Source organism: Lepus europaeus, chromosome 15 (genome assembly GCF_033115175.1).
Source record: "Lepus europaeus isolate LE1 chromosome 15, mLepTim1.pri, whole genome shotgun sequence".
NCBI lineage: Eukaryota > Metazoa > Chordata > Mammalia > Lagomorpha > Leporidae > Lepus > Lepus europaeus.
Genome location: NC_084841.1, coordinates 20,248,574 through 20,261,240, shown reverse-complemented (window position 1 = coordinate 20,261,240; position 12,667 = coordinate 20,248,574).

Below are 12,667 nucleotides of genomic sequence, written 5' to 3'. Positions count from 1 at the left end.
TTCAGATTTTTTTTTTTTTGACAGGCAGAGTTAGACAGTGAGAGGGAGAGAGAGAGAGAGAAAGGTCTTCCAACTATTGATTCACCCCCCAAATGGTGGCTAAGGCTGGTGTGCTGCACCGATCCGAAGCTAGGTGCTTCCTCCTGGTCTCCCATGTGGTTACAGGGCCCAAGCACTTGGGCCATCCTCCACTTCCTTCCTGGGCCGCAGCAGAGAGCTGGACTAGAAGAGGAGCAACCAGGACAGAATCCCATGCCGCAATCTGGACTATAACCTGCGGTGCCAGCGCCACAAGCAGAGGATTAGCCAAGTGAGCCATGGCACCGGCCTGTGTTTCAGATTTTGAATTTGGATATTTCCCATGGCTAACAGTAGGTGTATATGATGATAGTATCTCATGTTGCTGGTGAGAATCAATGACACAATTCTCATTCAGCCGTGCAATCATGTGTGTGTCTAAATCATTTGTATTTATCCTATAAATAGTGTATTCAATAGATTTTCAACGTATGATATAATCAACTTACCATGTGTTTATTACAACGTGACCCTATTATAATCAAGGGAAATCTGTATTCTTTCCTTGCTGATATCTTCTTTGAATTTCCTTTAATCTGTTACTTTGGTGCCCCTTTCGCCATGGGGATTTTTTACTGTGTGCTCCTTTACCCTTCTGCTGTATCTATCCATTTGCTTTCTAATGTTGTGATATCACCATGGAAATTTAGGAACTTCCTTGGCTTCTTAAGGAAGCATGAGACCTTTCTAAAACGTTTCATCTATAACTTCTCCCTTTCACTCTTTTTATCTCTTAACTTCCTTAAATCATTTTATTTCTCCTTGAAAAACATGGTTATCTGTCTTTGCCCTACCTTTCCCTTCCCACAAGAGCTTTTCAAAATCCCTATGTTACTGGAACTGTGGGTACTTCACATCAATCCATGATCTCTTGTGGGCTCAGTGAGCCCAAAAAATGACCACTTGAAACTCAAAACAACTACCTGAGATTGAAAAAGGTACTAGAAATGGACTGGAGTTTTTAAACCTAGCTGGACTTTGCTGAAATGACTGTGCAGATTGCCATTGCAATCTGCGTTCCACCTTCTAAAGAGACTTTGAGCCTCAAAACTAGAAATCTCAACTGGCCAACATGTGGATTCAGAAACTGAGTTTTCAGTCTTCCCCAAAACTGATATCAGGCTATTATATTTATTCTCACAGGAATTTTCTATATTAGGTGCCTAATTGTCTGTATTATCTAGCAAGTATCCTGCACCTTGAGACAGATGATTCAATTAACCCTTCAACCACAGAAATCTGAAACAAAAACATGTGGACAAGGTTTCCTACAATGTTCAGTGGGTTCCAAGGAAAACCTGGTTTTCACTGAACAAAAGGGGATACTTGCCAAGATAGACTTAACTTTTCCCTCAGCCTATCAACTTCAGACTCTTCTTCCTACCTGAAGGTGCTCCCCTCCATATTCGAGATAATTGTCTTTAAAAACACTGTAATTGTGCTTTTTATGTTCTCTAGAATACAAATCTTTTTAAAAGCCTCTTTTCAGTTTCACAGCTAAGAAGACCATTTCTCAAGGACCCTGAGGACATTTCTTTGCAATGAGCTGAGGAAGCAAACTTAGATGTGTTTCTTTCTCTAAGCAATAGACCACTTATTGTAACGATAGTAATAAGTTATTTTTCCTTGGGGTAAATTCAGTTAGGAAACTGAGGACCCAGGATCTCCCTCTAACCACACCTTCAAAAAACAGTTCTCCTTGTCCTTTGCTCTTGTTGATCAGTGTTGATATCAAACTGTGCTCTGGCCTTTCTCCTTTTGCTTTGGTTAAAATATTCTTCCTAGTAAATTAAATGCTCAAGTGACAATGATTTTTCTTCCCCTCACTGCTTACTTGGAGCTCACATATGTAATAATTTTCCTGATATTAAATTAATATATTAATACTAATATCTTTAGATTGATAGAACTACGTGTAACTAAATCAGTAACTATATATCCATATTTGATTTGATTTATTATAGTAATATAGAGTTTGAAAAACTTTTCCCATACAGCTAAGACTATCAGTAATATAATATCCTATAAATATTTTAAAACCTAAATTTTCTCTGATAGATGTATTTTATACTGTAAAATATCAATGTTAATTTATATTCTTAGAAAAAGAGTGAATTTCCTTACCACTAGATCAGAATTATCAACACTATGAATAATTGTCCAAATATAGACTAATATATGTAATTTCTCTTTAGATCCTAAAAGTTTTAGTTGTTATTGGATTTTTTTTTTTTTTTGACAGGCAGAGTGGATAGTGAGAGAGAGAGACAGAGAGGAAGGTCTTCCTTTTTTGCCGTTGGTTCACCCTCCAATGGCCGCTGCAGCCAGTGCATCTCGCTGATCCAAAGCCAGGAGCCAGGTGCTTCTCCTTGTCTGCCACGCGGGTGCAGAGCCCAAGGACTTGGGCCATCCTCCACTGCCTTCCCGGGCCATAGCAGAGAGCTGGCCTGGAAGACGGGCAACAGGGATAGAGTCCGGTGCCCCAACTGGGACTAGAACCCGGTGTGCCGGCGCCGCAAGGCAGAGGATTAGCTTGTTAAGCCACGGCGCCGGCCCTGTTATTGGATTTTGAATAACCTCTCTTAGATCATCTACAGTTTTCTTGATAATTGTATGCAAATATTTGTTAATGCTTATATGCATTTCAAATATTTCCTTTTTTTGTTTATTTGTAGTATACAAAAATTTTGACTTTTGTAAAACCATATATATTGCATTAAAATAATTTACCTCCCTCTCACCAGCAATCATCCCATCTCCCACTCCCTCTCCCATCCCATTCTTCATCAAGATTCATTTTCAATTATCTTTATATACAGAAGATCATATAAGATATATAAGATCATGTAAGATATATATAAGATATATGCTTAGTATATACTAAGTAAAGATTTCAATAGACTACCCACACAGACACACAAATTATAGTGTACTGTTTGGGTAGTAGTTTTACTGTTAATTCGCATAGCACAACACATTTAGATAGACACATTGGGAGCAGGTGCACAGTGACTCCGGCTGTTGATTTAACAATTGACACTCTTATTTATGACTTCAGTGATCACCAGAGGCTCTTGTCATGAGTTGCCAAGGCTATGGAAGCCTCTTGAGTCCACAAACTCTGACCTTATTTAGACAAGGCCATAATCAAAGTGGAAGTTCTCTCCTCCCTTAAGAGAAAGGTACTTCCTTATTTGATGGCCCGTTCTTTCCTCTGGGATCTCACAGAGATCTTTCATTTACATCATTTTTTTTTTCACCACAGTGTCTTGGCTTTCCAGGCCTAAGAAATTCTCATGGGCTTTTTTTTTCTATGTGTGTGTGTGAGAGAGAGAGAGAGTGTGTAACAGTAATATCTAAAAATGATAAAAATATACCAACTTTAAGGTTCAGATAGTATTTATTTTGTATTATTTGTTTTTCTATATACAGTGTACTTATAGTATATATTTGCATAGAATAGTGCATTATAAGTTATTTTTAAAAACAAAATTAACAGTGCTGATAACAGTCACCCATGCCTAGCTTCTGTCTTGAGTTTAATTTGTGTCCTTGCTAAGCATAACAACAAGTTATATATTCATTTGTTTATCCCAGAAATCTTTTATTTAAGATATAAAAACTTTGTGGATTTCATAAACACAAATTTAGGAATAGTGATTCTCCTCTCTCTACCCTTCCTCCCACTTGTACTCCCATCCTTCTTCCTGATCCCTTTCCTATTCCTATTCTTATTCTTTTACTAAGATCTATTTTCAATTAACTTTATACATAGAAGATTAACCCTACACTAAGTACTGAGTTCCATATATTCAAAGTTATTGCATCTCAAAGTGTCAATTTCATTTTTATAGATTATCTTTTAGGTTCTAATAGAGCTACCACAGATCAGGGTGAATATATGATATCTATCTTTTTGGGATTGGCTTATTTCATTAAGTATGTTTTCCAGTAGCATCCATTTTGTTGCAAAAGACAGGATTTCATTATTTTTACCAGGGTGTGGCATTCCATGGTGTGTATATGCCATAATTTTTTTTATCCAATCTTTATCCAGTCTTCAGGGCATTTGGGTTGATTCTGTAACATGGCTATTGTAAATTGAGATGCAAAAATATAGGAGTACAGATAACTCTTTCATATGCTGATTTCATTTCCTTTGGGTAAGTTCCCAGGAGTGTGATGGCTGGGTCATGTAGTAGGTCTATATTCAGATTTCTGAGGTATCTACTATTTTTCACAGTGGCTGCACCAGTTTGCATTCCCACAAACAGTGACTATTAGGGTACTTTTCCCCCATATCCTCACCAGCATTTGTTCCATGTTGATTTCTATATGAAAGCCATTCTAAAAGGAGTCAGGTGAAACCTCATTGTGGTTTTGATTTGCATTTCCCTGATGATAATGATCCTGAGCATTTTTCCATTAGGAAAGAAAGAAAGAAAGAAAGAAAGAAAGAAAGAAAGAAAGAAAGAAAGAAAGAAAGAAAGAAAGAAAGAAAGAAAGAAAGAGAGAGAGAGAGAGAGAGAGAGAGAGAGAGAGAGAGAGAGGAAGGAAGGAAGGAAGGAAGGAAGGAAGGAAGGAAGGAAGGAAGGAAGGAAGGAATCAAAGTGATGCAAATTGGGACAGAAGTCAAACTATCCCTATTTGCAGAGGACATGATTTTATATATCAGGGATCCAAAAGACTCTGCTAAGAGACTATTGGAACTCATAAAAGAGTTTGGTAAAGTGGCAGGATATAAAATTAACACACAAAAATCAATAGCCTTTGTATACACAGACAATGCTATGGCTGAGAAAGAACTTTAAAAATTCATTCATGTCGGCACTGCGGCTCACTAAGCTAATCCTCCGCCTTGCGGCGCCGGCACACCGGGTTCTAGTCCCGGTCGGGGCGTCGGATTCTGTCCCGGTTGCTCCTCTTCCAGGCCAGCTCTCTGCTGTGGCCAAGGAGTGCAGTGGAGGATGGCCCAAATGCTTGGGCCCTACACCCCGTGGGAGACCAGGATAAGCACCTGCCTCCTGGCTTCGGATCAGTGAGATATGCCGGCCGCGGCGGCCATTGGAGGGTGAACCAACGGCAAAGGAAGACCTTTCCCTCTGTCTCTCTCTCTCACTATCCACTCTGCCTGTCAAAAAAAAAAAAAAAATTCATTCACAATTGCTACAAAAATTAAATACCTTAAAATAAATTTAACCAAGGACTTCAAAGATCACTATGCTGAAAATTACAAAACATTAAAGAAAGAAATAGAAGGAGACAAGCAAAAAAATCAAAAAAATCTTCCATGTTCACGAGTTGGAAGGACCAATATTATCAAAATGTCCATACTACCAAAAACAATTTACAGATTCAATGCAACCCCAATCAAAATGCCAAGAATATTCTTTTTAGATATAGAAAAAACAATGTTGAAATTCATATGTAAATACAAGATACCATGAATAGCTAAAGCAATCTTATACAAACAAACAAACAAACAAAAAAGCCAGAGGCATCACAACACCAGATTTCAAGATACAGGGCAGTTGTAATCAAAACAGACTGGTAAGTGATGCAAAAACAGATGGATAGAACAATGGAACAGAATAGAAACTCCAGAAGTCCACCCATTAATCTACAACCAATCTGACAAAGGAGATAACATCAATCCCTGGAGCAAGGACAGTGTCTTCAGTAATAGTGTTGGGAAAACTAAAACTCCACATGCAAAGTATGGAGCAAGACCCCTACATTACACTTTACACAAAAATCCACTCAAAATGGCTCAAGGACCTAAATCCATGACCCAATACCATCAAGTGATTAGAGACCATTGAGGAAACCCTGCAAGACACTGGCATAGGCAAAAAGTTCTTGGAACAGACCCCAGAAGATCAGCTGTTTGTGCTCTTGAACCTGTAATGATACACATTTCCATTTGTATCCCATTGGCTGAAATTTGGTACCATGGCTATGTAACTGATGTTTCTCTATGTGAAACAAGTAGAAGGAATAAAAATTATGTTAACAGCTAACAGAATTGCCACAAACTTATGTTATATTAAGATATTCATATAAAATATAAAAATATAAAAATATTCAGAAAAGCTGAAAAATAATTATAACCACATGTTGAGAAAGACTAACAGAAAAAAAAGAGTAGGATTAATCCATGTAATTGAAAGAAGTTTAGTAAGAATTTAAGAAGAATGAGATTATCAACAGTGTATAAAACTTTTTTAAACAATTAAGAAAAAACATAAAAAGTAGCAGGTTTGCTAGAACAAAACAAAAATGAAACATATAGAAATAATTGTCATTAATGGTAAAAGTATTTGATACAACAGATTAAATTGTAATTTCAAGAAAAATAATTATAACATACTAATTCAAAGTAAGTATAAATGCTAACAGGCTAAGAATTATTATGAATACATATAGATTTATTAACAAAATTCACCAACTTAATGTAATGACATTCAAGATACAGAAATGCTTATTTAACAAGATTATTATGTGCTTTACTGAAAAAACTGGATAATATTTTAGAAAAATTTCAACTGAAGCTATGAAAGCAGTCATAAGCATTTTCAATATAAATTGAAGTTTCTCTGGCAGTTGAATAAAACTGCATATGTTCACAATTTGCTACACAGGCCTTGTTTTCTCTGGATATTTCCTTTTCTCTGTTCCAGGAACAGAAGTCTGTTAGAATGTGTATCTAGCATGCTCAGTATTTTATGTGATTTAAATGAAGGGGACTTGGATTTAGTTTTGAATGTCCACGTTGCTGACTTGGCCACATCGGTAAGGTGACTGTTATATTTCTTAAAATATAGATTTTATGCATATTGCATCTATAAAGTCTCATTCTTCATGGGTCAGGATTGTTTGTATTTTAATATTTGATATTAACTCTATCTCTATATATACATTTATAAGAAATATGTCATCTTTCATTCCAATTCAAGACCAAGGAAGCCAGAACTAAGTTTCATCATATGTCAAAAATGTTCACTCACAGAAAATATTAAAGTAGGCAAAACCCTACCTTCAATTCCTAGAACTGCTGCTGGTCAGCCCCACTGGAGTTTCCAATATTAGCTCTGGGACTCATTATTGCTGAATGACTGATTTCCTGTCTTTAGATAGATGGCAAGTGGTCAATTGACCAACCATTGAGCTAATTTATGTACATATTCTAGATGAATTTTTCAAAGTCAGCCATTTTAAAACAATCTATTTCTATATTTTTGGCTCTCCAAGTTTATCAAATCAGGGGCCCATCAGAAAACATTGGATTTTCAAAAGGACCTTTTAGAAAGATAAGAGATTAGAATAATGAAAACAGAAATGCATATTGAGGTACTCATGAAATAGCAACATGGGAAGTCATCAACACTATGGACATGGCAGACAAAAGGATGGGATGGAAATATATGGGCTCACATTCTAGAACCCCAGAAGATTGTCTAAGAGTTGTCGGATGAATATAGCATCTTCTTGCACTGAAAAGTCAAGGATGGAGATGAGAAGAATAATCAGACTTCGCTCCTAATGTTCTGCGGTTGCTTTGAAGTTCCACATAGCTGATTCTGTAAATGTCCTCATCTAGCGGGCATTATGCAAAGTGAAGAAGGTAGGGAACAAATCCTGGGATCAAAATGTGATAGACTTGCTTAATTCTCACAATGTGATAACCTTGTTATATGGAAGCAAATGAATTGCTTAACAATTTATGAAGTCTGGAGTTTTCTCTTTTTAAAGCCATATTATACTAGGGTATCTGTCCCAGTGCAGCACTGGAAAAAGTAGAGCTAAAGATCACCGAAGTACAGCAGGTAATTTATAAATAGTCCTCACACATAAGTGGTCAATTGATTTTGAACAAAAGTTCTAAAGCAGTTCAACAGGGAAGGGATGGCACTGTCAAGAAAGAGGCTGGCACCAATTGCTAGTCAAATGCAAAAATAAATCTTACAACTCATATCATTGGGCTGACACTGTGGCATAGTGTGGAAAGCTTCCGCCTGCAGTGTCAGCATCCCAACTCCACTGCCGATCCAGCTCTCTGCTGTGGCCTGGGAAAGCAGTAGAAGATGGTCCAAGTGCTTGGGCCCCTTCACATAAGTGGGAGACCTGGAGGAGGCTCCTGGCTCCTAGCTTCAGATCGGCACAGCTCTGGCCATTGTGGCCATCTGGGGAATGAACCAATGGATGGAAGAGTCTCTCTCTCTCTCTCTCTCTCTCTCTCTCTCTCTCTCTCTCTGCCTCTCCTCTCTCTGTATAATTCTGCCTTTCAAATAAATAAACAAATCTTAAAAAAACTCATATCATACAAAAATTATATTTATGCAATCATTGACCTAAATATAATGAGCTAACAGTGTAAAACATCATAGAAAAACACAGCATAAAATCCTGGTTATCTTGGGTTGCACAAATATTTCTCAAATGACGGTCAAAAACACCAACCACAGTGAGATAACAATACACATCTGTTGTAATGTCTATGATTAAAACAACAAAAGATAAGTATTGGCAAGGATGTGGAGAAATGAACCTCATACATACTTTGAATAGGCACATAAATTAGTGCAGCCACTATGAAACACAGTATGGAATTTCCTCAAAAAATTAAAAATAGCACTCCATATGATCAAGCAACACCTATGTTAGGTACATATCCAAAAGAAATGAAATGAGTATGTCTAAGAGATATATGGATTCTCACGTTTATTCCAGCATTATTCACAACAGGCAAGATATGGAAGCAACTTATGTTTCTATGATTAAGGGGTGAATGAATAAACGAATTGTGGAATATAATATATACACACACACACACATATATATATATTATATGCCATACAATATTATTCAGCCTTAAAAGGAAGTGATTTCTGTGATTTGTGATAACCTTGATGAACCTGGAGAACATTTTAATTATTGAAATCAGTTATTATAAAAAGACAAATGTTGGCAGGCTCCACGGCTCACTATGCTAATCCTCCGCCTGCAGCACTGGCTCCCGGGGTTCTAGTCCCGGTTGGGGCGCCGGATTCTGTCCTGGTTGCTCCTCTTCTAGTTCAGCTCTCTGCTGTGGCCTGGGAAGGCAGTGGAGGATGGCCCAAGTGCTTGGGCTCTGCACCCACGTGGGAGACCCTGCACCTGCATGGGAGACCAGGAGGAAGCACCTGACTCCTGGCTTCGGATCGGTGCAGCGCGCCGGCCTTAGCGGCCATTTGGGGGGTGAACCAACAGTAGGAAGACCTCTCTCTGTCTCTCTCACTGTCTAACTCTGCCTGTCAAAAAAAAAAATGACAAATACAAGACCACAATGGAAAGAAGCTGTTTTGGAAAGAAGGTGTTTTACAGGCAATAGAAAATCACTCAGTAGACCAAAAAATGGTTTCATGCAGGCACAAACATATATAAGCATCAAATGCACATTCCCATGAAGAGGGTTTAGTCACAGTTATTCTAGATGCGTGAGTTCATTTAATTGACATTCTAAAAAAGCAAAAACTATAATGATGAAAAAGTACTTATCTCCAAGGTGCAGTTGGGGAAGGCGGAGCTGACTGCAAATGGGTTTATAGAAACTCATTTGCCATGTTGGAAACTGTATCATAACAGCGGTGATGAGTGATGGTTTGTCAGAAATAGTTAATTGTTTTACAATACCTATATTTAATAACTTTATTAAAAACTGTTAACTTTTAGCTTTGCATGTGACCACCAATAAACTGATTCTCTATCATAACCTGGTTTATATTGAGTTTGACCAATGGAATGTGAAACAAAATAAATGCTTTCATTTCCTACCTTATTTTCTTAAAATAACACTGCTTCCTCTCCATTTGTCCAAATACTCTGGTTATGGATACAAGAATAATATCCTAGTTTATGACAGCATGATAGGGTAGATGGGACCAAACCCAGTAATGACCCTGCAGAACTACATGAGTATCTTGCATTGTTCACTTTCATTTTCACTACTACATAAAAATGTATGAGAACTAAAATAGCATGCACATTATCTAAGCACTTGTAACCTTATGTCAAGCTCATAGTTTTATCACAGTGCTTTTTTGGTATACCATAATAACACTGAGTATCTTCTGTGCTTCTTCCTCATACTATATTGAAATGATTTGTGTTTCATATTCAAATATAAAATAAAAGAACAATAGTATCTGAGGATTGAGTTTTTCTTGAGGATTCACTAAATCTAAGGTGCTACATTAGAACTAACTTTTTTTTTAACATTTGGGTACTTTCTGCTTCAAGATAGTCATACTTGTTTTGTTTTTCTCTGGGAAACACTTGCACATTCTTCTTAGCTTAATTTTCATAACTTCATAGATGTATAAGCTAAAAGATCTGATATTGAAATATTCTTCATTTCCATATGAGCATTCTCAATTTTTCATTCACCTGTTTTGTTCTTTTAAAAAATTTAGAATACAAAAAAAATGAGTGCTGTACTCTTGCTCAGCGTTAGGATTCTGTTAATTTAAATGATGTTTTGCTTCTCATCGGAAACAAATGCTTGTTAGTTGAACTCATTTATGGAATGACAGCCTAAAGATTAGACTTTGAATGACCTATGTCTATGAGATTACATCACTCACTTATGTTTTCATTAAATTATTGATAAATTAGTATGTGCACAGCACAGAAAAATTCTACTTTTGTGGAAGTTGAATTCTATGAGTAAAGACTGAAGATATGAGTCACAGATAAAATAGATATTATTTTAAAATATACATTATTTTATCTGTGATGATTATGGACATAACAACAAAACTGTTGCTACTGCAGACAATTACGCTTAATGAAATAAGCAAATCCCAAGTAGAGAAAAACAAAGACATATTGATAATTTGGATGACTGTAATGCTATTCATAAGTGATTAAGCTGAACTAAAAAGCTTATGTTGGAGTAGAGAATAAAAAGATGTATGGGAGGGTAATGCAGGAACCAAATGTGAAATGTCATGAAAAGTTTTTAATTTAATTATTAACATGTTCAAGGAATAGTAATGAGATTGATGTCTACACAGTATTACGAGGGAAGTGAAAGACTTAGAGAAAGGGATGGAGAATTGGAAGTAGTAAAATAATTTATAGTGTCCTAACTCATTATATGAATGCTATTTTTAAAATTTTCTATTATATTACATATTTATCAATTTTGATGTTAATTGATCTGTATATTATAAATAAATGTTTAAATGTAGGTTGAGATTGGTTATAATAGTGGCAAGTGGTTTGCAGGGAGAATGTTTAATAAACTATTTTAATAATAATTGTGATAACAGTTTGAGCCTGAAGCAAGGTGTTGGCCATAAAGGTGACTAGAAGTGGTACAATCCAGAACAGAACTTATGAATGTACTATATTGCAAGTTAATATAAGACAAACACAACAGTGTTTCTATAGTTTCCCTATAGACTATGGAGAACCATATATAGATGATCAGGGCATGCATTTACTGAAATAGAGTAATCTGCAAAGTATATGTTTAGTATGGAAGAGAAATCAAAAGTTTTGTGCCTGATGTGCAGACTTGAGGTGTCTTTTACAAACTAAAATGAAGTTGCAGTATGTTTGGGTTTGGTTTTGAGTAAATTTCTTGTACTCGAGTGCTAAATCCAAGAGTACAATGATAAAACTAAACTTATTAGCATCGATGGAACATTTAAAGCCATGATATGGCATACAATAACTGAGGATTGAGTTAACTCTTCAGTATCTCTCAGGCTTTAGACAATTAGAGAAATGAAGATTTATATTCGATATTGGAACCAACATGGTTAGGAGTAAGTTTTGAACAAATGTCATCTTGTTCCAATTAAAAGAGGTAGAAATCTGAGAAATTCTTTCATTGTGCCTCAGTATTACAGCATCCACAGAATGCACAACATAGTCAAGAGTTCTGTGCAACAATGCTTTACCTGCAGAGAGAGGAAACTGAACAAGATTAGCTCCAATAGTGGGCAGAAGCCCAAAACTTGGACTATCTTCTTATGCGGGGAGCTGGTTGTGAGGCAGGACATCCAGGACTCAAACTGGCTCTCCAGTATGGAATAGGAGCATTGCACAGCGCTACTTAACCTGCTGCACCTCAACTGCAGCCACTAAACCTATTATTTCAAAAATTATCTATACCATACTAGCTAGAAAGTGTTTGCCTATATTATAAAAGTCAGACTTAAATTATACCCAGTCTCATCCCAATGTTCTGATTTTCTAGTTCTAAAGCAAAGAAACCAGATGTGGTTATAAGTATATCAGATTTATTTTGTTTCTTTATATATCTTTGATTTTATTATAGTGTCAAAAACACCAAAATAGGAAGTGTATATATACTAATTTTGTATGTGGTGTGTGTGTGTGTGTGTGCTGTCTTTTTAATAGATTCTCTAGGGAATAGGTCTGTTCAGATTGGCACATTCTGACTTTAGTGTATTTATAGCAAGTTTTGTCTGAATGTTTTGGACACACAAGTGCTCACACATTTATACAAATACAAATATGTGGAAACATATATACAGATATATGCATATATGCTCAGATAATTAAACATATATACATA